The sequence below is a fragment of the Podarcis pityusensis genome (assembly GCF_964106645.2).
Source record: "Podarcis pityusensis genome assembly, chromosome: 2".
Lineage (NCBI taxonomy): Eukaryota > Metazoa > Chordata > Lepidosauria > Squamata > Lacertidae > Podarcis > Podarcis pityusensis.
This window is the reverse complement of record NC_138029.1, coordinates 64,899,812-64,927,586: the sequence shown is the minus strand read 5'-3', so window position 1 is coordinate 64,927,586 and position 27,775 is coordinate 64,899,812. Positions and strand designations below refer to the sequence as shown.

The following is a 27,775-nucleotide window of genomic DNA, read 5'->3' as shown; positions in this document are numbered from 1 at the left end:
TGCTGAGGGGATTATAGTACAACAACATCTAGATGGTCAAAGGTTCTCCATACCTGCACTAAACACTCAGATTCTCCTCCGTGCTACTAGAGTACTAGAGCACAACCAGTTGTGCTAAGGTATAATGAAGGGTTTTCAGGAATACATCATTTCTGTCCAAGAAGGAATTCCCAGGCCTCTAAAATCTTTGATTACTAACCTTTAAAAGGTTGGTTTAAAAGAAAAAAAAGAAAAAAGAAAAAGCCAGGGGAAATGATGAATGTTAATGTAATAACTAAAGGAAAACATCTCGCCTTCAACTGCTCTTTGAATGAATCAATATTTGCTTAAGAAAAGTGTGATTAGATTATGCAATAAATCTCCCCTTTTCCAGATGAAAGAACAAATGCTACATTTGACATATTTGTTCAACATGCCTCTTGGGTTAATTTATCAATATGTGATAAAAATTGATTTGGGGATATCTGTGAGGTTGTGCTGCATTGGGGAATGCTTCATAGAACAGCAGAGTGAAAGGGGAACCTACAAAGTTACTTGCAATAAAACAGGAACTTCCTTCCCATTTAACTCATATAATCCAGAGGAAGAGGAAGATACAGCCACATAAAAACATATGAAAGCAGAGAATGGCATGGAGCTTTGTTTATATACTGACCTGAGAAGAGTTGCACATCACAGAGAATGGTAGAGTTGTCAGATGACATTCTGTGGACCGAAAAATGAGACGATCCAAATTATGACAAATAACAAGCAGAAAATATGGAGCAATAAACAACATAATGACAGATATGGCTGCGGAACAGGTAATGGGCTAGTTTATTTGGGCAAGTAGGCTGTACTACATTTTAAAGTAAGGCAAGAGAAGGTACTCTTTTCCTCACTATTTTGCTTTATATGAACCATTGCATACTTCTGAACTAGAGATAGAAAACAAAACAAAAACAATGCCGGTTGTAGACTATGTATATTGGCCAGAAAATGTGCATATTGCCCAAACAAGATGTGCATATTCCCCAAAGCCTGTTAGGGATTATGCATAATGGCCAGAGATATGCACATTCTTCAACACTTAACAGGGATTGTGCATATTGGGCAGAGAATGTACACAATTCATTCAATATACACACATTCCCTAAGGTAGTTGGGAGTATCAATATGGAGCCTTGGGATACATTCTTTAACAGATGTGAGGAAAGAAAATATTCAGTGAGCAAGCTTCTTCACTCAGTATAATTCCATGACACAGCAGCTGAACAATTTCTTCTTAAAATACAACTATTAACAGAGTCACCCTTGACACTGTCCCTGGCCCCAAGCTTTGTGAGGTCCTTTGCTTTGTGAGACACATTTTTGGAAGGCATGCCTGGCACTTGTGGGAATGGCCAGCAGCCCCTCTGCCTGCCTGGCCCTGCTGCCTTCTGCCCACTCACTGAGGTTCTCCATCTTCTCCCTTTCTAGAGCAATGTCTCCGTGACACTGCTACCACTAAAGCAGTGGCAAAAAAAGTAAGCCAAGAAGGAGGAGGAGGAGGGGCCATTGCCATCACCATTGCCATGAAGAGATAATGGGGGGGGGGCACACTGTGTGATTTGCTCTGGGCCTCACATACACACACACCCCAGGGAGGGCCCTGGGAGGAGCCCAATTTAGGTCAGAGGCTGGCAAGCACATGGACCAAGAACTGTGTCCAGAAGGCTACATTGTTTTGCTTATGCAAAATGCATTTCCTACTTTTCTCCTCCAAAAAGGAGTCCCTCGGAGATGCTTTCCAAATATCAAAACAAGCATCTCAACAATGACTCGTCATTAAAACACAATTACCAGACTCAAAGCAAGAGCAAAATTCCACTCTGTGCTAAGAGAAGCAGCAAAGAACTTGTTGAGATCGTCTTTCATTAACCTTATGGCTGAGAGTCAGAAAGGAAATATATAAAATGAATTGCTCGTACTAATCAGGATCTGTCTCTGGCCTCTTCAAATCCCTGCTTATTCTCACCACTGAAGGGACAAGACAATGTCTAGGTATCAGTGCCAGGTATCTGATGTGAATTCTACAGCCAATCCCTTCCTGATTAACTCAGGCATTGGAAAAGCTATCCCAGCATTCACTCTGTCTTGTCATTGTCCTGTCTCTTCATTGAATCCCCCCCCCCCCTTTCTCCATTACAAAGATGGACGCTCTGCAGTGGGCCACTTCCCTGTTTGGTGGGGAGGCTGGCTGCCGTCCTACCTGCCGGTCACTGCTGGCAGAATAAAAAAAATGCTGCTGAAAGTGGCAAAGATTATGCAACAGATTATGCATCAGAGAAAGAATGTGTTCCCTCATCTCTCTACCAAATCCCCATTCATCACAGTGACTCAGAGCAGCTCCCCCAGCAGGGACAAATTCAGACACCCAGTGCACTTTCTGACGAATTTCTCTGCAATAATAGATGGGATTCAGTTCTGAGACATTGCAGCTCAATGGCAATACAATACCCCTTTGCCATCTCATAACAATTAGTTCTGGGACCCAATCATAATCTAATTTTCATAGGATGATTTCCCTTCTGCCATAAAAGGGAAGAAGAAACCTTGGCAGCTCCATCCCCTGTTTTCCTCCTGCTTTTTTATGTTGTTTATTTGCTTCCTCTAACCTTTCTAGATGTGATAAATCATGGAAATTTAATTTGGAGATCATATCCCTGGCTGTGAAAACAGACAAGGTTAGCCCTCCACTTGTTCTCCCCCTCCTCACTAATCATGTAACAGTCCTGCCTTCCAATTTGGCTGAAACTTTTTGCAGTCTAACGGTGCCAATTTCAGTTCCATGAGGTGCTCGGGTCTCTTCTCTGAATGCTTACAAATGGCACACTGGCCTTTGGCCAAACCTCTCTCGCTGCTGTGTGAGGGTAATCAGACATAATCCACGTGCTCTCCTAAGCCCCTGTGTTGCAACTGGAACCTCTTTGGGGACTCCCAACCCTAGGAAACGCCAGAGTCAAAAGGTCAGGAGTCTGGTGCCCTCCCAATTTTTTGGAATCTACAGATCCCATCACCCACAGCCAGCACAGCTGACTCACTGCCTACCTGGAGCACACTGAGACCACAGCTGTGCTACGCTCTTGCTTCTTTCTCTTACCATCAGTCATGCCACCAGCACAGCAGGCAATAAAAAACCTGAAACAACTCTAACCCATCACCTCATCTACCTGCTGGGTGAAATTCACTGGAGACCCTCAAGAGTGGTTGCTGTCAAAGGAAAGCAGCTGGTTGAAACTAATACAGTTCAGTGGTACCTCGGATTAAGTAGTTAATTCGTTCCGGAGGTCCATACTTAACCTCAAACTGTTCTTAACCTGAAGCACCACTTTAGCTAATGGGGCCTCCTGCTGCTGCCGCACCGCCGGAGCACGATTTCTGTTCTCATCCTGAAGCAAAGTTCTTAAATTGAAGCACTATTTCTGAGTTAGCAGAGTCTGTAACCTGAAGCGTATGTAACCTGAAGCGTATGTAACCCGAGGTACCACTGTACTTCATGATGGTTAACTTCATTCCTAGCATTATTTAGTAGTGCTGTGTACCAGGATTTGACTGAATTCTGAATTGAACCAGGCCAAATAGTCTTATCCCTGCCACCCACTGCTCTCTCCCAAACATATACTTAATTAGAATGGGAGCTCCCTGGGTTGACCCAGCTTGGACTGGCCCTGAGTTGACCTCATATGAGGGCCTGAGTGGTCCCTGAGTCAGGTCAGGGGGGCTATACACAACCCTATTATTTAGTAAGAGTAATCACAGAACCAGAGACTAAGACATAATGTTATGTGTTTCCTATTCAATTTCTGCTAGTGGGTTGCCCTTGAGGCAATACCTGGTCATAGCTTGGATGTGAAAGAGGAGGGTGGATAGCTATTTATGTAGTGGGCATGTGTCTCTATGGTCCAAGGAGGCCTAGAAGATTGTCAAAAGTGTAACTCATCCTTATTCACCCCTCTCTTAACCAAGGGGAAGAGGAAGGTAGATGTGAGTGGAGAAAAGTAGGCTGCAGTTTGAGTCAGAGACCAGGAAAGGCACAGCAAATGTATTCATCCTATTTGCACATTTCCTCTAGTCAAGATTAACCTTTCAAAGGTTACATTTTTTACAGCTATATACTGTACTATAGTGTATTGATTAGTATATCCAACACCCTGAACATAAACTCCATCCTTTCAGCCCGTTATTGAATTACAGAGAAACTTAGAACACAGTTTTTTTATAAAAAAAAATTGTAGTTTTTACATACAGTTCCCAAAGAATAAGTAAAAATGAAAAGGGAAAAAATGAAAACAAAACCATAACCAAACAGGGACACAACATAAGACATCTAGGGACTTCCTTTCCTCTCCTTCTTTGGTGTCCTTTCTTTTCCCTCTCTCCCACATATTCTAAGTTACCAGAAACTTAGAACACAGTTGTAAATCTGTGCATATAAGGCATTTAAAGCTGAACTCAACTGAAGTATGAATTTCACTGAAAGAAAAACCCAACACTCCATAAAATACACATACATTTGATGACTGATTGAGGGAGAGGCATAAAGTAAAGCACAACAATGTTTGTCCAGAGAAAGGACAGGAGGCATCACTCGCACTCTGATTTGGCTTTATGATGTCATCACACAGCCAAATCTGATTGACTGTTGATAATATGATGTGACCAGATGGCTTGAATTTCCACGAGAGGAATTGTTATTAAAAATTAAATGCAGAAAAGGTTCAGATAAAGAAAAGCAATTGTGAACAGGAAGTTGACAGCAAATGACAAAGATAATCAGGTATGGTTGAAATCCCACTCCCCAAAAAACCAACTCACTCTCTCTCTCTCTCTCTCTCTCACACACACACACACACACACACATACACACACACACAATTTCCAAAAATTGGGCTTAGTCCAATTGAGGATTGTGGTTCTGGCTCCAGTGAGCTAGCTTTTCTTCTTGCACTCCACCTATCTGGCTCCCAAACAGAAAGTCATATAAAGTGTGACAGATGATTGACAGCTATAGTCACATATTTATAGATTCAGCTATAGCCTTTGTCTCTTGAGAGAACACCCTGAATGGCTTTCTAGAGGGATTGGTCAGAGCTGTTCAGCATAGATGAGCTGGTTGAGTCGAACACTTACTTTGAATTTACATTTACCTCTTCCCATCCCCCGATAATCCGCTAAAGGCGTATTACAAACTTTATTTTTAAAGAATCAAAATTGCATATTCTTAGGAACAGAACTGCAGAGTAGCTGAACGGCATCCATTTCAATCCCTTGAGGCGAGATCTTCTCTAACAACAACAAAAAACATACAAAAAGTCCAAACAAATGAGTCCATATCAGCAAGAGTACTATATACTAGGCTGCAAGCAAACAGCAGGAACAAGGAAAACCCATCTGCCAGAGCTGCCTGAAGAGTAAAAAATGAAATGCATTTAGTGAAACAAATCCAGATGTCTCTGGCTTCATGCTACAGGGGAACAGGGAGGAGGTGACCACTTCCAGGAACGCTTCCCAAACTCATGCCTTGAGCTTTTAGGCACCAGGCTAAGACATACATCTTTGCCCAGGCTTTTGGTCTTTAACTCAGATCATATGGTGGCATGATTCATGGCCTGTTTCTACGCTTCACCTTTTAGTAGGGTGGGGTAGGATTTGTCCATTTTAGTTGTCTCACTGGATGGAGAAAAAGATGACTGTAGACTTTTTTAATAGTAGTAGGTGATGAATAAATATTACTGTATTGACCCAAATATAAGCTGCACCCACAAATAAGCCACACCTTTAAAATTCGGGGGGGGGGGGGGGAGAAAAAAAGACAATACCTGAATATAAGCCGCTCCCTTAAAATTGTGTTTTATGCTGGTGCTGGTGGTCCTAGGAGCTATGCGCTGGCGTGGCGCCTGCTTTCTTGACTCACCAGAAGTCCCGTAAAAGCCAATTTTTGTAAGGTCGTGACTTTGTAAAGCCACACTTTAAGTTTCCACAGTCGGAATTTGGGGGGAAAAGTGTGGCCTATATTCAGGCCAATACAGTTTTATCTATCTATCTATCTATCTATCTATCTATCTATCATCTATCATCATTATTAAGTCATTTCTGGGAGAATACTGGTTCCCTGTGTGAAATAGGATGAACTATACCAAAGCAGAGTCCATGACTGAAGCTTTCAAAAAAGGAATATTTTCCATGTCAGAGGTGAGCATACTTCAGATCCCTGTGGGATCTACTTTATTTTTAAGAACCACCAATGGAATCCAAGTATGGAATAATGATGCTGGAGTATATACCATGAAATTCAGAACTTTTGGACACATGTTCAGCCTAATATATTGTTTTCCATACCAGAAATGATCTCACAGTCCTTTCACACAAAACTTCCCTGATTCCAGCAACCTAAGCAGGGAGGAGATGAGATCCTTTTTTATTGCTAATGTGAAAAGTACTGGCAGTCAGGAACAACTGTGGACCTACTGCAAATCATCCAGAGATCCTGTCTTTTGCCCACCTCTGTTGTAAGGAGCACAAAAATCATGTTTTTAGGAGTGGGGGAGGGGGAGAGATTCAAGGGGAAACAAAAATGATTTGAAATATTTAATTAGGGTTAAAGCCAATTAGATGATTAGTTGATTAACACAATATTAGGGTTGCAACAATTAGTTGATCATCATTATATTCATCAGCAACCAATTTGTTGATTACGATATTACCAAACTCAATCTTCTGTATGTTTTCTCTGCTGAGTTTGGTGGTACTTACTCCCATGTAAGCCCAAGCAAAAACAAGTCCATTTGGAACTATGGAGTGGCAATTTATTTGTTAAATTTCTGAGCTGCTTAATAATCAGCACAGCTTACAGAAAAAGGAATAATAAAACGTAAAGGTAATTTTAAAAATTAAAGGTGCACTTGCTATCACTATGGAGGCTATTTGCATTCTGGTATGTTGTTATGCTTGTTGTCTCTGTCCATGGAGTTTTCTTGGCAGGAATACTGGAGTGGCTTGCCGGTTCCTGCTCCAGGTGGATCACGTTTGGTCAAAACTCTCCACTATGACCTGTCCATTTTGGGTGCCCTGTTCGGCATAGCTCATAGCTTCTCTGAGTTATTCAAGCCCCTTTGCCACGGCAAGGCAGTGATCCATGAAGGGGCAGTGATACTTTGGCCACCTCATGAGAAGAGAAGACTCCCTGGAAAAGACCCTGATGTTGGGAAAGAGTTTGGCTCCCCGCCTTGTGTTTCCCAAGCCCTGTTTAAAAGCATCCTTGTGATACCCTTCCAAAACCTTTGCATGCCAAACTAGCTACCTAATTTGGACTACAGAGATTCAAATTTATATTGTATACTATTTGCCCCACAGAGGAAGCCACTCTTGTGCAAAGCTGGTGGCCCGTTGGGTGGAATGCAGCGATTTCTGGTATCTTTAACTAAAATGAGTACAATACGAAGTGTATCTGCAACAGTATGAGGTCTATCTGCAACAATTATGTAAGCAACTGCATACATAGTATGTGGTACCTCAGGTTAAGAACTTAATTCGTTCCGGAGGTCCATTCTTAACCTGAAACTGTTCTTAACCTGAAGCACCACTTTAGCTAATGGGGCCTCCCACTGCTGCTGCGCTGCCGGAGCATGATTTCTGTTCTCATCCTGAAGCAAAGTTCTTAACCCGAGGTACTATTTCTGGGTTAGCAGAGTCTGTAACCTGAAGCGTCTGTAACCTGAAGCATATGTAACCCGAGGTACCACTGTATAATCACTCCAATGAAGCAATCCTATTATTAGCCCTGGGCTAAAATGCCCCTCCTCAGTCTACAAATCGGCAGTGAGGTGAATTTCAGGATGGGGGGTGAAACGCTCAAGCACTGGTAGCCATTTCCCCCCAGACTGTTCTGGGAATGTTCTAGACTTTCTGTGATGAATAGGCCAGCCACCAACTACTGTATAAGGAGCTGAGAGGAGTTTCACCATCTCCACCCTCCCAACCAAATGTTGGCCTCATCCCCCAAATTATGAAAGAGGTAACTTTCAGCTCCAGTACTCCACAAAAATTCAGCTGAAAGTTTTTGCTGGAAAATGTTTGGCCTACCCATACGCTTCATAGTTTGGAGATACATCCTAACTACCAGGATACTCTAACCAGGGGTTAGAGGGTTCAGGTATTGATCTCTATGCAAGCAGGGCAGATGACAAGCAAAGAAGTCCTGGCCTGAGATGTACTGCCATTCTACCCAGCAGCTGTATGGAGAGAATGTGCTGTTTCCCCCCAGGGGGACAAGATCAGGTGACTTCAGTAGCCAGTAATGCCCCATCTGGCCCTATATAACTGCTGATTCTGGCCTGGTTCTTCCGCCTGACAATTTATTGTTCAGTATGCGATGAGCTTCTACAGACCACCTGGCAGTCTACTGAACTGCTGGCCTGCCAACTGGCCACCCGCCCTAACCCTTTACTTAGTGGAAAAATACTGGCTAGTATAGTAGCATTCTCTTAGTACTCAAAACAAAACAGCTTTCCGTTTCCCTCCAAGGAGATGCTTCGATTTATTTATTTTTTCCAAAGAGGCACGTCTAAAAACACAGCGGTTTGGCACCGCGTAAGAGGCCTAAGGAGACTGAAGTCACAACTGTCTGCCCCAGAGGCAAGAAAGGGTACATGAACCGTCTTGATGTTGCGCACAACAGAGAGAAGCAGATGGTTCATAAAATGGCATGATGTGTTGTACAGCGCAGCAAAGTATGCGTACCTCTGTCTGATTTGCATTTAGGGCAGCATTCACAGAAGTGGCTGACTTTAAAAAAGGGATAATTTAATCACTGTCTCTTTCAGCCCCCTCCAGAAGGGTGCGGGGAGGGTTTACTTATGTATTCTGCAACATGTTGTCGATGTAATAGTAGTGCATTGGGGGTGAATTTATACTGGACCGTCCAGGAATCCTTCTACTTTATTTAATTTGTTGCTCGATTATTGCTGTCTGGAAGGGCACTCTTGGGCTATAGTGCAACAAAATCAGCACAAGCCACCACAAGCTAACATATGTGGTATGAAAAGTTGCAGGTTTTCAGCAGGAAGCTATGGGATGCACTCTGAATCTTTATTATTATTAAAAAATAATTACAGTGGTACCTTGGAACTCAAATGGCTTGGCTCCCAAACAAAGCGGCTCCCAAACACTGCAAACCCGGAAGTGAGTGTTCTGGGCTGCGATCGTTTTGAGTGCAGGAAGCTCCAGCAGCCAATCGGAAGCCATGCCTTGGTTTTCAAACCGTTTCGGGAGCCGAACGGACTAAGTTCTAGAACCAAGGTATCTGCTGCAGTATCACAAAAAAACATAGTGCAGTGGTTTACAACCACAGTATAAAGCAGTATGTTCAGCCTAAAATCTTTGCAAGAACAAACAGTATTGAAAGTGGGATCATGTATAATCAGCCCAATATCATCATGAATGCCCATTAAAAGGGTTGTATGGAGGGGCCCTTCCTGTATTAACCCTTGAGTTGGCAAGGCAGAGGTATCAACTGATATGCTTTAGCACAGGAAACCTCTTTAACTAAAGATATTCCAAGCAGCTGGCAGCCTATCAGGACATAAAATTGTTCCCTCCACATCAAAACACTTCAAAACCACATTTAAAAACTATGCATCACAAATCTTTCTTTTTTCATATGAGTGATGGAGTGGTAAAAACTGCCAGGGCAACAGGAGGCTTTGTTTAGAGCAGACTTTGCTAACCTTGTAGATGTTCCAGATGACCATAAAAGGGTGGTCCTCAGACCACCTCATAAGTACTTCCCTTTTTAAGAAAAATCTAAAGTTTGCCAAAGCGATGTGTTTATTAAAAGGAGATATATATATATATATATCTGCACAGATGCTAGATGGAGCAGATCTGCTGGTCAACTCATCTAAAAGGGGTATGTATCAATTTCTGCCCACTCTCAGTTAAAACACAGTTCCCAGCTTTTTTCACAGAATGTTCATATTTGGTTCTTTTCAAAATCAACCTTTACACAGAACAATACATTTTTGTTCATTTTAGTAATTTCATATAAAAGGAAGCAACCGTTTTCATCCACCACATATCCCATGCTTTGATTGTATGCATGTGTAACATGTTTACAATCCTTGTTTCCTATTTAATCAAGAGGGACAACGCAATCAACTGTTACTTCCTATAAACTTACATGTGGGCTTTCCTGTGAAAATCAAATTTGCACATTAAAAACTGTTGATCCATGCTTACTTGTCTTGCTCGAAGCCTTTGAGAACTGTGATGTGGCATTGCACGACCTGATTCATATTATAGGATCAATAAGTGGAAATATTTTGCCTCAAGCTACATTAATATGACATGCCCAAATCTGTTATGACAGTGCATGCTATGCGCTTGAATCCCAAGGGGCCCCAGCAGAATTTCCTGGACCCCATCAAGAGAATTTTTCTGTATACACCTGTTTGTATATTGCAAGTGAATCCAATATCATTTTTGTTTCTGGATTTCAGAAGCTTACAAACTGAACATCAAGTTCCTATTTTAAAAATGAATGTTTTTCAAGGACCATATACATATTCAGGGTTCCTCCTCAACAGCTGAGGGGGGAAATGATTTTGACATACAGTGGGAAGGAGGAGGGGGGTTCAAATGAACATCTGCCTCCAGGCCTCTCAGAGTCTTTAAAAGGGTCTGGATAGATCAGCGCAGCTGCTTTAAGTTTTCTCCCTCAAGAAGCTTTTCCCAGATCCTATTAAAAATAGCATTTGAAGTTAACCAAGCAACTCATCAGATCACTGACAGAGTAAAAAATCAAGGTGGGGTTGAAAATGAGAAGCACTTGTCTACTTAACCCACATAATAGTTCACATACATTATTTTTGGTTCAGTACTAGCAGCTTCTGGCGTTGCAAGCATTCACTAAGTTACCACAGCTGAATATAAGGCTGCAATCGAAGACACATTTAGCTGCGACTAAGCCCCACTGAACTGAGCTGGATTCATTTAAGAGTAGATACATATAGGATTGTGCTGCAAGTCCCATTCTCTAATGTATTCAAACTCAGATAACTGATGCAAAATCGGAATGCTTCCTTGCAAAAAGTAATAGAAATATGTTGAAAAATAGCCTAATCCCTTTGGTATGGAATGCTTCTTACCACTTCTGATGAATTTAGGAAGAAGATCGATTTCTCTTCTGCTCCCTGAAAGTCATTGGCTGTGATCCTAAATAAATATGGATGAACAATTCGAGGACTCCCTTGGGTCCAAGGACAATTTCTGAAAAAGAGATCACACCAGCCTTTTTTGCACAGAGGTGGAATTTCCTGCTTCAGACCTAGGGTGAACCACTAGTTATAAACAGAGAGCAAGTTTCAAGATAAATCCTAATCCACAGTTGGGGATTTAGATAGTCACCACAATGCAATTGCAGGTAAAAAATCCTGTTTAGTTTTTTTCCTCTCTCTCTAGTGATCCTGAAGATAGATTATTCAGTAGCTAGCAATTTACAGATCAGCACAATCACTGCATATTCTGTAAAAGCATTTCATATCCAGGTGATTTCTTTGATATCTTCATGTATATAGAGTAAACAAAAACAAAAAAACTCTATGAGCAGCATAACTGTGCAAACAGTTTACCCTGCTCAAAGTCACCCAGTGAGCATCATTGGGATGTGAACCCTTGTTGAAAATAATGAACTCCAAGTAGACATTGACACTCTGTTTGCGTGTTACACATTTGTTCAATATCCTCAAATATATATATTTTAGATGTGTGGCATGGAATCTCATTGACAGTGCAATCTGATGCATGTCTACTCTGAAGCAAGTTGCACTGAGTTTAAGGAGACTCGTTCCCAAATGAGTGTGTATAGTGTTGCAGCCTTGGTAGCTTCTAATACTAGTCACCCAGCATACAGAACTGAAAATTCAGGTGCTCCATATGTGATCTGAAACGTAAGGGAAGGGTGCCCTTTAAATGGAACTTTTGACCAAGACCCTGGTCAGCAGGGCTCCTACTAAAACAGCCTTTAGGAAAACCAGCAACCCCACAGAAAGGGTGAAGGCTTTTTGACAGCGATAGGTAGTTCAACTCTGCTTATTTTCAAAACTAATTTAGTTTCCAGACAGCTTTCATTTCTCCTATGTCAGATTGTCACAGACCCTCCCATTCAAGATGTGACATGCCCTAGATGCTACATCATGCGTAATTAACACCAAGGCCTCTCTTAATATGGGCACAAGCCAATTATACTGTTCCATAACATCTTTGACAAAGGCATTGAGGTTGTTGTTACAGATTGTGCCAGTGTTCCCAAGCTTGTTCGCTTCTGGACTTATCTTTTATGTCACTGTTGTTGTTGCTGCTGTTGTTTCTTCCCTTTGATTTCAATATGACCCTCTCCCATGAAAGCTGCCTTTTAATCCAATTCTCCAGTTCACTATTCTTTCATTGTTGTTATGGGTTTTGGCAGCTTCTCCAAGCGGTTTACGCAGACTTCCAATTAAATGTGGGAAACAAGTCCACTTGTGGAGGGGTGTCAGTGTGAGGGGAAAGGAGTGAGTTTCGATTTAAATAGCTTGCCGCATAAACAAAAGGAGAACCAGGGAAATGAAGGATGAGGCCTACTGCCACCCTCTTCACGCCGCCACCTTTTGCCTTGTACCTTTGATTGTCTTTTGGCTAAACAATATTGTAGGGAAAGGTCAAATTCCTTGTTATTGCTCTGTCCTCAAAGAACAGATGATGCCTGGCTTCCCCCCCCCCCTTTCAAATAGCATTTTTTCTATATAAAAGCAATTTGCTTACAAATCCCAGAAAGCCAGGGGGCAGCAGAAGGGACAACAGCCTCTTGTCTTTATTGCTGAAGATATTTGCATGAAAAAGAACTGCTTTCTTATTCAAAAACTCATCTGCTACTGCTGCTTATTTCCCATTTCATGTCATGATCTATCATCATTGATGTGCCCATTAGGAGCAACTATAGGTCAGCTTGCTGAGCCATTTATCGGAGGGGAAGCCACTAAATGATATTGTGAAATGTGGTAAGATCACAAAATACTGGGTGGTATTCAGCTAAGTTTTACCCAGAGGAGAGTTGCTGAAAGTAATGAATATGTTCCTTAATTTCAATATGTATTTTCTGAATAAAACTTAGTTGAATACTACCCCCTGGGGCCAGAATCGATGCTTCTGAACTGTAGCCATTCATGGTGTGAGTTAATCTAAAGAAGGTTGATAGAAGTGTGGAAGACCCCAGGCTTATGAAAGGGTTTGAACAGGATGAATGTTAGGGGTCAAACCACATCTTTAAGGGCCAGCACTGGTGGGAATGGAACTCCTCCTTTCTTGCTAAGCTCCTAAAGCTGTGGGCTCTGAAAACGTTTATCTTCACTCAGGTATTTCTAGCTTAGTATGGTTGTTAGTTTGTCCATAACCAGCATTTTATTATGCTTTTATGTTATTTTATTTTTAACATGTGTTTCTTTTCCTTTTCTTTTTTTGTACATTGCCTGGATATTTTGATGTTTAATGGTTTAAAAATATTGTTAAATAAATGAGGGGAACTTTTGAAAAGTAATGGAATAGTCACAGAAATCTTGGGAAGTTGGTGTATGGCTATGCGTCCCCTTCAATAATTAGTGGTGGATAATTTTCTCTCAGTTCAATTTTGAAGCTTTTTTCCATAAATCATCATCCTGAACCTGGTTTGGCCACGTTTCTAGTTTAAATTCCAAGGTGAAGAAACACAATTTGGGGAAATATATATTAACAGCTGACCATTATGAGTTTGACTGCATTATTAACAAAAATCGGGATGTTGGAAAAGAATAGAAGTGGAAAAGATTCAGCAGAACCTGTTGCAATTCCAGTTTTGGAGGTGAGGTACAATATTTTTCACCTAGCCAATTTCAGCACAAACCTACACATATATACACATATATACGTTCCACTGAATTCAGTGCATATTCTCTGGTAAGTGTGTATAGGACTGCAAGCACAATACGAGAAAGTTTGTCATTAACAGGTTCACCAGCTTCTGTTATTTTGGTTTCACATTTCTTCCAAGTCTGAAAAGTTTATGAAATACATTTTTCTATGCTTCATGAACCTTCCATATCTCTTGAGGATGATGCTTACATTTTCAAGTGTTTGGCTCAACTCAGTTTTAATAAAGACAATCTTCACATATAAATAAAATTGACAACTGTTTCAGAGGCCAACTTTCAGGAATAAATAGAGTTGACATTTTTGCTGTCCGTGGTTCTGAAACCAGCTTCCTTTTTCCCTCCAAGTGATAATTCAGAACTGCAACAAACAAGGAATGTAGCAACAGGAGCATTTTACAGCTTTGTAACTCTCTTAAGTTGCTGTCATGTGAAGTGTCATGGTTGAGCAATGACAGAATAATATCATAATCGGGGTGTGTGTGTTATAGAACAGCAGACAGGTGCCCACGAGGAAGTATAAGACAACAAGCAATGAAGTAATGTAACAATTAACAAGTCATTATGTGGACCTTCTTCTAGAGCAGGGCAATCCTACTTTACATACCAAATGGGCCGCAAGAGTACTTTAGCACAGAACCCATGGGTCACACACTGCCTTGTTGCACGGCGGGGGGGGGGGGATGAAGTCAAAATTTGATGCCCACACTTGTGCTGCCTTCCCAAGCTGGGAAAGTGCTAACCAGGCTTTGGGAGGGGAGGTGGGAGGTCTCTAGGACCCTGTCAGAACCCTCATGCCCCCTTCCCCCTTGAAGGCCACATGCGACCCTCGGGTTGTGCGTTGGACCATGCTGTTCTAGAGTCACAAACCAGCTTTATCTTGCTACACTACTATATTGTACTACAACATTTCAAGCAAAATGAATTGGTACAGTTCGCTCGGAGGTGACACGTGAGTTGCCTCTAGTTCTTTCCCCGTTCCATCCTTCCACGAATCCTCATTGTAGCTCAGTGACAGAGCATCTCCTTTGCCTACAGAAGGCTAAAGTTTCAAACTCTGGCATCCCCAGATAGAGCTGGTAAAGAATCCTGCTTGAAATCCTAGATAGCTGCTGCCAGTCAGTGTAGACAATACTGATATACGTAAGTCAGTGGTCTGACTCCATATAAAGCAGTCTCCTGTGCTGCTAGATTCCTTCCATTTATCTGCCATGAAACCACTTGGTACACTACTCCTACCATACATCAACCCACAACACAGGGGAGCCACAGAATCTGACACTGGTCAGTTGGAGCCATAGTCCATGAACGCAGTCCTACACACCGCTTTGCCAGAAAAAAATGACAGTGTGAAGCAGCGATATTCTACAAGGCTGAAAACAAATATAAAAAATGAACTTTGCACAAATGCACACACACAAATTGGGATGTATTTATGCCAAGATTGAAATGTGATCCTAGATTTTATGTTTGGGAGTTTAAAATAATTGATTGCTGAGTACCAAACCACTGTGGTTGTGCTGCATCTATTAAAATGAATATAATTTTTGCCTCGATGATCTGAAACAAAAGGTGGGGTATGAAGGTTTTACTAGGTAGTAAGCCAATACATTGCTTACCACAATAGTCACAGATGTGTGTCACTGGAAACCTTCACAAGGTGGAGAATATTACCACAAGCATACAGAATCTTATAAACTATGCTATCAACACATAGGGTCCACATGTTGAAATGTCTGTACAAAGTGTACACTTTCTGCCATCTTGCATGCCAAATGCACCTCACTGGTCCCATATTAGTCATGCAAACAGATCTCTCTCCCTTACCATCGCTGGAACCCGTATCATCTGTGCTGCGTTTATGACAAGAAGAACCACCTGATTTAAAGAGAAAGTTCAAGGCTGGTCTTCTCATAAATCTTCTAGAAAGCCAAGAGGACCATAAATCTTTTTTCCACAGTTAAAGCTGGAAGGCTAATCAGAATGGAGCTTTTCCCTTCCCTTATTTCTTTTTTCAGATAATAATCATGCTCACCAGCATAATCTTTGTTGTTAAAAATTCCCACCTATGCTATAAGAAAGAAATCTAAAGCAACCCAAATAACATTGGTAATAAAAGAGAGAAGACAGGAATTGAAGAAATGAACAATCTTGGCTTCCTGACCGTATTATCTGTTAAAAGGAGGTGGGCAAGTTAAAGGTCAGCCTTCAGACCGCCTCACATAATTCACTTGGATGCAGATTCGAAAAAGGGATATATTCTGATCCTCACATTAATCCTGAAAGTACAGATTCTGGCAAACTCATTCTGAAATTTGGACCTACAAGACTCCTTGAGCATCATACATACAACACACATACAGATTTCCCTTGGGGAGAGTCAGGATGCAGATTATTAATGAATTCATCAGTGAACCAGATCAACAGTTTTGGGAGGTGGATGACAGGGCTACCAGCAAATGCATAACAAGCATCTTGCTCTGAAGAAGTTTGCCTCCCAAGCTGCAATCAAGCAATACTCATGCACACATAATTGCATCACAACTCAAGTCAAAACAAATTGACCATTATGTATTTGCCATGCTAATGATGAGCATCCTTTCAAACAAATGGGGATCCCAACTGAACCTCATGGATGATTTTGTTCCAGCATTTACAGCATTTTTGAATGATTTTCCTTCATCATTTCTGCATTGTCTTTGATACATTTAATCGCTTCAGTACTTTACCAAGAGTGCCCACTGATGATACTGTAGCTACGCCTTCTCTCAATTTCAACCATGTGGTGTGGCAGCAAGAGGAAGAAGCGTTGAGCCTGTGCAAAATACACACCCAGAAATGTAGTATGTTCTAATCTTCAGAATGCAGGTTTTAATAAAGAGACATCCAGAACAGTCTGGCTGGCTTGGAGTGGGGGGAGGCACTTAATTACTTGGGTCCCTAGTATCTGAAGGGACATGCCTGGGTGTTGAGATCAAAAGAGGCGGCCATTGCAGAAGTTCTGCAAAATGAGGTTCATGGGGTGGCAGTGCAAGAAAAGACCTTTTGTATTGTGGCCCCCAGATTTTAAAAGATGCTCTTCTCTGAGGTGGATCTGCCCTTGTCCCTGTATACATTTCAACACCAGGTCAAGAAACACCCTTTAGGACAGGTCTTTGGAGGGTGGAAGGTGATGCATGGTTTTGTTGTACTAAGCTGCATGCAACCTGCCTTGGAAACTCATGATGGAGACTGAGCTTTAAATGTTTGTAAATAAGTAAATAAACAACCCCCTTTTGAGGCCATCAAAGTTGGTGGCCATCACTACATTTTACGAAAGTGAATTCCATAGCTGAATTATGATCTGTGTGAAGAAATGCTTCATTTTTTTTCTTTCCTGAAACATTCAGCTTTGATGAATGATCCTTGGTGCTAGGATTACGATAGGTAGAAAAACATAAATCTATTTTTTACACACCCTGCATAATTTTATACCCCTCTGTCATGTTCCCCAATACTCACTTTTTCCTAAACTAAAAAAGACCAAACAGAGGAACTGTTGCAGCCCCTTCAACTTTTTAGATGCCCTTTTCTGAACCCTATCCTTTTTAAGGTGCAGCAATAAGAATGGAATGTGGTATTCCAACGATCTGTATAGTGGCATTATGATATTGGCAGTTTTATTTTCAACTAAACCTCAGCATGGAATTTGCCTTTTCCCTTCTTCTGCTACATTCACTGAGCTTACATTTCCATTGAACTATCTCTTTCTTGGTCAGTTGCTGCCAGTACAAACACCCTAAGTATATCTGCAGGTTTTTTTATTTTTTTAAAAAATGTCCCAGTGTGCATTACTTTAAACTTCTTTGCACTGAACTGCATTTGCTACTTTAATGACCATTCACTCTGTTTGGAGAGATCCTTTTTGGGGATCTTCACAATCCCTTTTTCTTTTTTCCGACCTGCACGATTTGGTGTCAGCATCTCCCTGCTGACCTCTAATTCCAGGCTATTTATTAAAAAGCACAGGTCTTAATACTGATCTTTGGGAATGATTACATCTCTTACATTCATGCACTGTCGAATTGTCCACTTATTCCTACCGTCTGCTTCTCGTCCTTAACCTGCTACTGATCCTTAAGTGGATCTGTCCTCTTATCTCATGACAGCTAAACTAACTCGGGTGTCTTTTGTCAGGAACTTTATCAAAAGCTTTTTAAAATCACACAATAACTACTGATCCAAGTACACAATATGTACCAAATGACTGTTCCTTCTTGTTGTGACTGTCCTGAAGACAAACATGGCCACCCTTTTGGAAGACAGTGGCTTATTTCAATGCATGGCTCTTTTTCAATCCATCAGAAGAAAGCACAGAATGAATCACCAAATAACAAACAAGCAACACATAAATTAAAGCAGATGTCATGCTTAGCAAAGTAACCAACGTTTATAGATAAACTTTGGGAAATGTTTTGAATGCAATTTCACATATTCATTTCAGTGAAACCTTCAACCAGCCCTTACATACTGATTAGTATTTATTTGCTTCAGTAATTGATGCTCCACCTTTCACCATCAAAATAGACCTAAAGTAGCTCATCTTTTATTTTAAAAGAATCAGATAAAAATATCAAAATACAATGCCAAGCACAATAGCAAATCTACATAACACCACAATATTGCATCGTGAATATTACATCTTTCTAATCAGGATTAGTTGATTTGGAAAAGGTGCAGCCCACAATCACCAAAGCAAAGGAGAAATCCATATGCACTGAAAGAATGTGTGAGTGGATAAATTTACTTTATAAAACACTATAAGCATGTTAATTGCAAGTAAAAAGGAGTTTCTGTTAAAGAGAAGCTCACCTAGGCACCTGCCTCAGAGAGAACCCTCCACTGACTGCTAACCCTCCTCCTTATCAAGGTAAGGAAGGGGCAATAATGACTAAATTGGGATTCTAGAATACAAAACTTTTTTAAAAACTCCGCTAGGCTTTTTGAGTGATTGGTTGCAGCCCTCAAAAATCAGGATGGCCCTGAAGATTGGTGGGGTGTAGCTCAGTGATACAGCTCATGTCTTGCATGCAGAAATTCCCAAGTTTAATACCTGGCATCTTTAGGCAGGATTGGCAAAGATCCCCATTTGAAACTCTGGAGAATCACTGCTAGTCAGTGTAGACAGCACCTGAGTTAGATGGACCAATGGTCTGACCCTGTATAAGACAGCTTCCCTTATTGCTTCCACTTGTGCAGGTCATCTGCAATTTTCAAATACTTTTTATTTGCTTTAGTTTAGTTTTATTTGCTTTTTATGTGCTTTAGTTGATGCATAGGGTTTTTTCCCAATTGATCAATCTAAACCACAAATCAATTAAAATTTGGCAACCCTCATGATGTTCTCGATTTCTTTGTCCCAACCATAACACACTGTCTTGGTAACTCAGCCGGTAAAGAAGTATCTCCCACCCATTAAGTAGCCTCTTCCTCAAAGAAATGCAGATATGGATAACTCTCAAAAGGTTGGTCTAATAAGGAAAATATCACCAATGCCTGCTGGGTATCCAGCTCCATAAAAAAAGTCAATAGCCTACTTCATTTTGTCCTTAACTTCTACACTTTTGTAGCATGGCTATATAGCCTCAGGACTTGTTTGTGAACAGGGCACTGCATCACAGTTCTTTCTTTCTCCTTCCACTCTGCAGCAGAGTGTCGCTTTCAACAGACCACACACACCTTATGAAACAAAACACAAGCAGGGACTGATATCCGATGGGAAAGAGGAGCTGTGGCAGTCCTCGGCGCTTGATTATCAGGCAATTCATACTAAGCAGGGCCAGGAAATCACATTTTCCACAAAGGTGTACCCAGATTACTACAAATATTTTCTTTCAGTAATGCTTGTAATCAGAGGGAAATGCCTCTCTCCTCCTCCTAATGCTCTGATGCTGGCTGCAAAAAGAGAGCTCCTTGCTGCAGTGAGACATAGCTTAGGAGAGAAAATTGATTAAATGAACAAGGGGAGTCATACTAATGAAAGAAATGGAGGCAGGCAGAAAGAGGCAGTGGGAACAAATCACTATGTTCATTTATTAGGTGCCTGTAAATTTTGGATCCGTGTGATTATCCAGTAGACCTAAGCCTTCCCAATTATTGTTGGATATTGCCTCTGCTCCCTCGCAGGCCTTGATGCTTTTCACAGATTGCGACGCTCACTTAGCAAAACAGTACCTGCTTCCATCCCCTCCCTGCCTATAAAGTTCTTGCACAGAGACACCATACTGAATGCAGGCGCTGTTCTTCCTAAATGAAATGTACGAGCCTTAAAATGTTTATTGCAAAAGTCCACAGCATCTCGTTTTGCTAAAGGTGAATTCCGGAGGGCAGCATGTACAGGAAGGCTTCAATACGACACAGCCCTGTGCAAGCCTGCCTGCACTCTCCGTCATGGGCATACCCGAAAACACCGCTTCTTTTCACACAAACGACTGCAGCAGCAATCAGTCAAAGTCCCTGCGTTAAGGGTGTACGCAACCTTTGCAAAGAATATAGAATATAAGGGAGGGGGGATAAAGCATCTTGCATAACATCCATACATTATGGATGTGACACTGTCCCTTGGGGACAGCGGCAAAAAGCAAAGCGGCTCTCTCAGTCCAGCACAAGAAGCAAGCATCTGAGCTTCACACGTGAGCATTTCCTGTATGGAGGTGCCCCACAGTGCACAAACAAAGCATCCCATCCCTTCAAAGATGAAGTATAAAGAGCTACTGCTGCCTCTGCCTTTCTGCCAATGATAGTACACACAGACAAACAAGAATAAAAGGTAACATGAGAGTTGGGGAGAGGAGGGGGGTTAATTAGAAAAGCACACCCAAAGGTACAATGATAACACATAAACTCCCAGCCCCTTTTTCATTCAAGTTGGTTCACTCTCCTATAGAAGCAACAGACATTAGACGTGCTTTGACCGGTAATAGCAATTATGTCCCAGGAAAGTGGCTTACTTGCTTCAATCCACCCAATTTTCTCCCTTTCAGGCTAGAATTGCATCCATTCATTCATTTGTGTGTTTCTTTCTGTATATGAATCACTTCCCATAAAACATCTTAAAGCACGTCTGCAACAAAAGCATCAGCAGTAAAATCAATTGCACAATTTAATATATGAAAACAATGTTAAAGAGGGCTGAAAACCCAGTTTCATACTTTAAAACAATTAAAACCGTTTCATATATAAAAACAATGAACAGTAATTTCATACATGAAAACAATTCCAAATCTAATGATGATAAAGACTGGGATAAAGATTTCCAAAGGTCTTCTTTTAAAAAAATAATTTTTATTACCTTTTTTTGGGGAAATTATACATATAAAACAAAATGATTTCAAACATTAAAATGCAGAGATCTTTCGAACCCTTAGACCTCCTTCCCTCCCTTCATGGGTTCCCTTTTTAAGATTAAATTTACTGCATCTTTTACCCTTATCTATCTATTATATAACCATAATTGCCATGAAAACAATTCCACTTTGCCTTTACATCCCTGCCAAAGTTTTTTAAACTATTTACAGTGGTCTTTTAAGTAAAATACAAGAGAAGGGAAGGTCTTCAATGGGCATCAGAAAGACAACAAGAAAAGATAGTTTCTGCCTGATGTAAGGACATAAAGAAAGTTCTTCTGGATCAGGGCAAGAGCTCATCCTGTTCTCACAGGGGCCAACCAGATGACTCTAAGAAGCCAGTAAGTAGGACCCAAGCACAAAAGCACCCTCTCCTCCCGTGGTTTCTAGGAACTGGCATTCAGAAGCATTGCTTCCTCTGACGGCTAGGCGGAGCATAGCCATTATGGTCAGTGGCCAAAGAATTTGTCTAATCCTCTTTTAAAGACATCTAGGTTGGTGGCCATCACTGCCTCTCATGAGAGCAGGTTCCATAGTTTAACTTGACACTCTCCTGCAGAACATGGTGATGGGTTGGGGTCATAACATGAGCTTCACATGTGACTCCTGATACTGGGAAGCTGCTGAAAATGGCAATCCTTGGCTGATTTCTATCTCTGCTCATTGCACAGTTGAAGCAGGTTTGCCTGCGCTATGCTGTCATCACATTGTGGATTTTCCTGTCCCTGCTGCACACAATTGGCTGTACATGGGGAAACAACAGGGGGAAGTCGGCCTAACTGCCATAGGGAGAGCTCTTGATGTAGTGGTGCTGTTTTGGTGCTGATCTCATGTACATGGGAACCTGGAAAGCTCCATTGAGTCAAACCGTATCGAGCTCAGTTTTTTTTATACTGACCCACAGCATCTCTCCAGGGTTTCAGACAGAGGGCATCCTCAGCCCTACCTGGAGATAACAGGGATTAAACCAGAGAGCTTCTATATTGCAAAGCAGTTGCTGCCCCACTGAGATACAGCTTTCCCCCAAAGAACCGTGTCCATTTCTGCTCTTCCTCACTGTTTTCACTTTGCTCCCAAACTTTTGCTTTGGGGCTGGTGATGCATTAATAGCAGAAGATTTGTGGCAAGGTCACAGGGTGGGGAGGAGGATTAATGAGCCTCAAACCTACTGCTTGCTTTGCTGCAGAGAGCCATTCTCTTTCCTTCCCAATGTGAAGATCAATGCGACGTCTGTGTGGAAATTACTCTGATCCCTTCTGACATCACTGCCTGCTCTTCCCAACACAGCCTTTCTGCAGCTCAGAGAGCACCCTGCTGTGGGGGTCCCCAAATTAAAAAGAGCAGAGACAAACAACTGCCTGTCCAAAGTGGGTGGCAGCAGAGCATGCGGGAGTCCTACAAGAGTCCCAAAGGACTCCATTGCCACTTCCCAAAATGCTTTCAGAGATTTTTGTTGCCACCTTTAGTAATGATCTCTGAAGACAAGGTAATGATGCAATAATATAGTGCATGACAGAAAGGCCCTTGGGGGCAAGGCTGTAGCTCAGTGGCAGAGCACATGAGTCATAAGTTCCATCTCCAGCATCTTCTGGTAAGAGGAACCTATGACTTCGGGTCTCAAATTTCAGTGGTGCCCTCTGCAACACACAGTTTGGGCACCCTCGCCTCTCGCCTTCCATTCTACATCAGAGTTGTGGCACCCCCTGCAGCACCCCAAGGTTCCATGCCTAGTGTGACCAAACCAGTTGCACTCCCCCAAATCCATCTCTGTCAGGGTAGGACTGTTCCCCAGCTGAAAACCTGATGGGCACAGCAGTGCAGACAATACTAAGTGAATTGGACGAATGATCTGATTTTGTATCGGGCACCTCCTATGTTTCAGAAGAGGGAAATGGCAGCACCCTAATTTTCCTTTCAAATCCTTGTTTTTAAAATTAGATCAAACCTACTGAAATGTCAGACCAGGGGCTGGCCACAGAGACCCATTTTGGTTGTTTCCTCGTGCAGCGAGTCGTTCATCTGCAGTGAATCTCCATGCATACAGATCCTCACTTGGCAGATTTGAGCAAAGCAGAAAATATATGTTGATGCACGTTGAAGGAACTGCAGCATGTTGATGCTGAGCTGTCTCAAATGGCCTGCTGTATTTGGATAGACTTTCTGTTTTGACAGCATCTGAAAGGTTACTTTAGAAGGTAGAAGGGGAGAGCCCAGACTTCTGTGGATACAAGAGGACAGGAGCTCTGTTTGAGGCTTCAGAGCAACATTATCTGGGTATAGGCTTGTAAGTTAGAGAGGAACCCAGCATCAACAGAAGAAGGCCACAATAGTGGAGGCATGACACCGTTTGGAGCCATCCCAATATAGAAAGCCCTGCTCCTTCCACTCTGGGGTATCTGCAGTGACCTCCTTCCATCCCTCTCCCTTCTCCTCGGAGTCATTCCATCTGTTCCTCTCTCTCTGCCTGGGCCTCCTGCCTATTTCAATGTAGAGACCTGCTGCTTAAAAGGAAACAACAAAGACCCTCTTTTGGAACAAAGCCTCCAGGGTGGCTATGGCTGAAGACACGGAAAATAATTCTTGAAACCAATATTGTATTTTGAGGTTCAGCCCGCGTAGGTGACTGCATGCCAAGGCTCCCTTGGGAAATGTGTTTTTCTTGTCATTCTGGATGCCACTTACACGCTGTGGCAGTTCTCCTGGTTGGACACCTACAGCACTGCTATACTCAGAATAATAAAGAGAACAGTCACAGCCACATACCTCTACCTCTCTGCTCCAGTCACTACTTGGAGATCAGCCTCTCCTCTCTCTTTTTTCTTAAACCAGTTGGGGGCTGTCTAAACAGTCAGGGGCCATTTTTGCACGGGGTTGCTGTCACAGAAACATCTCCCTGCATGAAACTTAAGGCCACACACATCACATTCAAAATATTTTTTAATGCTTTAAGTAGCTGCTTTTATTGATAATTTTATTGTTCTTGTTTTGTGAACCGCTTACAATGAAACAGTATATAATTTTTATGAAATAAGCATGAGTATTCAAGCATTCCATCGGAGACATATAGACATACAAAGCCCTAAACAGCATAGGACCTACTTTAGATATTTGATGGAGAATACAGACCTGCCTGTCTACTAAGATCTATGGAGACCAGGCTGTAGCTCAGTTCTAGAGTATCTTCTTTTGCATGCAGAAGGTTCCAGGAAGGGCTGGGAGAGATCTGTTTGAAACCTGGAGAGCCTCTGCTAATCAGTACAGGCAACACTGAGCTAGATCATGGATCAATAGCCTGATGAACCATAGTCAGTGGCAGTAGGTGTTTGGTTGCCAATTGCTGGAAATCATAAAAGGGGAGAGTGCTTTAGTGCTCAGGTCACATATGCGAGCTTCCCAAAGGCACTTGGTTGCCACTATGAGAAGAGGATGCTGGCCTAGATGGGCCACTGGCCTGATCTAGCAGGCTTTTCTGATGCTCTTATGACTTAGTATGTGCCTGCCTGGTATTCAATAAGTGGTTACAAGGGAGAGGGCATTCCTGGCACACAGGTGCCCCCATTGTAGAATTCCTTCCCTTCCCAAATATGGCTGCTGCTGACTCTTATCAGTTTCCAGCAGCAGTTGAAGGGTTATCCATTCACTCAGGCCTTTGGAGAAGTCTGATGGCCTGCTGTGTTTCCTTGTTCATTAAGCTTTGCTGCTTATTGTGGTGTGTTTTATTTATTTTGCTGTTTAATTATGTCTCTCTGCTTTGATGACGTTGCTGCTGCTTTTAATTTCTAATGTAACCCACTCTGGGATTGCTTTTAGAAATGAAGACTGGGATGGATAGATGATGATAGATAGATAGATAGATAGATAGATAGATAGATAGATAGATGATAGGTGACTTGAGAAATGCTACCTGTGGGGAAATATATCATTTCCCCTCAAGGCAGTGAGGCAACTCTGCAGAGTCTCAACTCACTTCAAATGGGGCAGTATCCTTGCAATGGCCCCAGTAGGTCTCTTTCCAGCATCTGCTTCCTACAACACCAAGCCTTGCGTTATTTTGCTTTGATTCTTAAGGCCAGAGTGTACTTTTCCTGCAGAATTTTGATCAGCTTCTCTGTCAGTTGAGACAAGGACACAATTTGTCCCAAACCTCCAGCATGTCCCGTTCCCCCCGCCCAATCCCTCAGTCTGCGTTCCTGCCCTTATGCAGCCTATCTATCTGGATTTTTCAGTGATAAGTGCATTTGGGCCTGACCTTCTAGCACTTCAGTTGCTCATGCACCAAGTGAATTCTTCTTACTCAAAATTTTATCTGCCGTCCTCCTTCCGCACCCTTCATTTTGCATATTCTGTATTCACTGTTTACTTGTAGAATCAGAGAGGTCACCTCTCCATCCTCCCTTTGACTGATAGGAATTGTGTTTTATTTTCCTAGTCATTCTGTTGTTTTCATATCCATCTGTTATCTCCTTGCCTTTGCATCCTGCACATTTCCATTTCCTCCCCCCCCCCACCCCTTTGCCATCTTGCGATCAGATCATCTATTATTCCCGGACACGTATCAGCTCTTCCCTCCACCTTTCAGTTTCTAGAGACAATCATGTATCCACAGCAGTGACCAGAGGAGGAATGACTGCTGAGAGAAGCGTAGAGAGAGAAAATGCCTTGGTGCATCAGCAGCAGAACAACTGTATGCCTTCATCTGCCCCAGCTGCAACAAAACATGTCTTTCCTGTATCAGTCTCTACAGCCACAGCAGGTGCTGCTACCTTCCAGCAGTTTGACTTCACCCCCAAAGGCACACTCCTCCATTGTTTCCTGAGACAGACAGATGCCAACCAACCAACCATGGGTGCCCCCTATTCAGGCCTATGTAAAAATATGTATGAATGATTTCAATGGCTCCAACTCTCAAATCAGTGGGTACAGCAGGTGTGGCCAACATGGTGCCCTCCATAGTTGTTGATTTTTTTAAAAAAAACTAGTCTAAAAAACCCAAACACATTGTATGTGAGCAATGTTATGCTCACTGGAAGGACAGATCCTGAAGCTGAGGCTCCAATATTTTGGCCACCTCATGAGAAGAGAAGACGCCCTGGAAAAGACCCTGATGTTGGGAAAGATTGAGGGCACAAGGCGAAGGGGACGACAGAGGATGAGATGGTTGGACAATGTTCTTGAAGCTACCAGCATGAGTTTGACCAAACTGCAGGAGGAGTGGCTGGCGTGCTCTGGTCCATGGGGTCACGAAGAGTTGGACACGACTAAACGACTAAACAACAACAACATTATGCATCTCACTGCCTTTTATCTTTCATACTCTTATCAACATACTGCAGTGATTCAGCAGAGAAAAAGCCATTGGATTTAGTACCATACTGCTGTTTTAAAACCCTATGGTTACACCGATGACAGCATTTTGGACACTCTAGGGCATGAGGACTTTCTAAGGGCAGGAGCTTGTGACCCTTCAAGATGTTATTGAATTCTAACTCCCATCAGCCCTACAACAGTTAGGAATGATGGGCATTGTAGTCCAGCAACATCAGGAGGGCCACAGCTTCTATATCCCTGTTCTAAGTAGGCATGAATTGGATTACAACTGTCATATGACCACTGCTTTGCAATTTGTCATCTTTTTTGACAAGTTCATCTGAACCGACTGCCTCCGAAGGCAGTGAATCCTCTTTTGTTAGAGGCTTTTAAGCAGAGGTCCTGTGGCCACAAGAAAGGAAACTGTAGCAGCCATGGATTTTCTGCATTGTCAGGGGCTCAAAGATCACCTTTGAGGTCCATGCTTCTAACTTCCATGACAAATTAGGCACTTTAAGGTATGGGGAGGTGGATGCTTGCAGGATTCATTATATATAGCCAAGCTAATTTCTTCCTATTCAGCTAAGAAAAAGCTTGGTTAAATACATACAGGGGGTGGTAAATCCTACAAGGATTTGCAATGCATTACTTTTTTTTAAAAAAAGGCACATCCAGCAAAATATCACTTTCCCTAGCTCTAAAGGCTAGAGCATCCATTCTGCTCTCCTCAGCATGAATTAGTTCATTAATGAAGAGAGGGATTCCCCCCACACTCCTCTGATCTTTCTTTGATTAATGAGCATTTCATAAATTTTCTGGTCTTCTCTCAGCAAACGCTTCCATCGCCTCACACACCCGCTTCCCTGCCCTTTCCCTGCTGCCTTTTCCTTGCTTTAAAAGGCAGAAAGCACAGGGAGCTGCAAAGTGCCTGCCAGCCTCTCCTTCCTATCGGCAGAGCCAGAAAGCGGGTGCCATTAATAATTGCACAATGACTAGTCTGCAAAGCACGCTGAGAACTGATCATCCAGCTGAGATTGTGGCAGGTGTCACAAGGGTTTCAACTATTGCAGGACACCCAAGGGAAGTGTGGCAGTGAACCCTGAGCTTAAAGCTGGACCTACAAGT

The 27,775-nt window shown here is 42.2% G+C and overlaps 1 long non-coding RNA gene across 2 annotated transcripts in view; it reads right to left on the bottom strand.

The window, feature by feature from the left end:
* The window catches only part of LOC308467771, a 136,835-nt gene that overhangs the window by 67,939 nt on the left and 41,121 nt on the right, over window positions 1-27,775 (bottom strand). For both annotated transcript variants that reach the window (XR_013981283.1, XR_013981284.1), the window contains exon 2: window positions 656-705. This is a non-coding gene — a long non-coding RNA (uncharacterized lncRNA). The remainder of the gene's footprint in view (window positions 1-655; window positions 706-27,775) is intronic.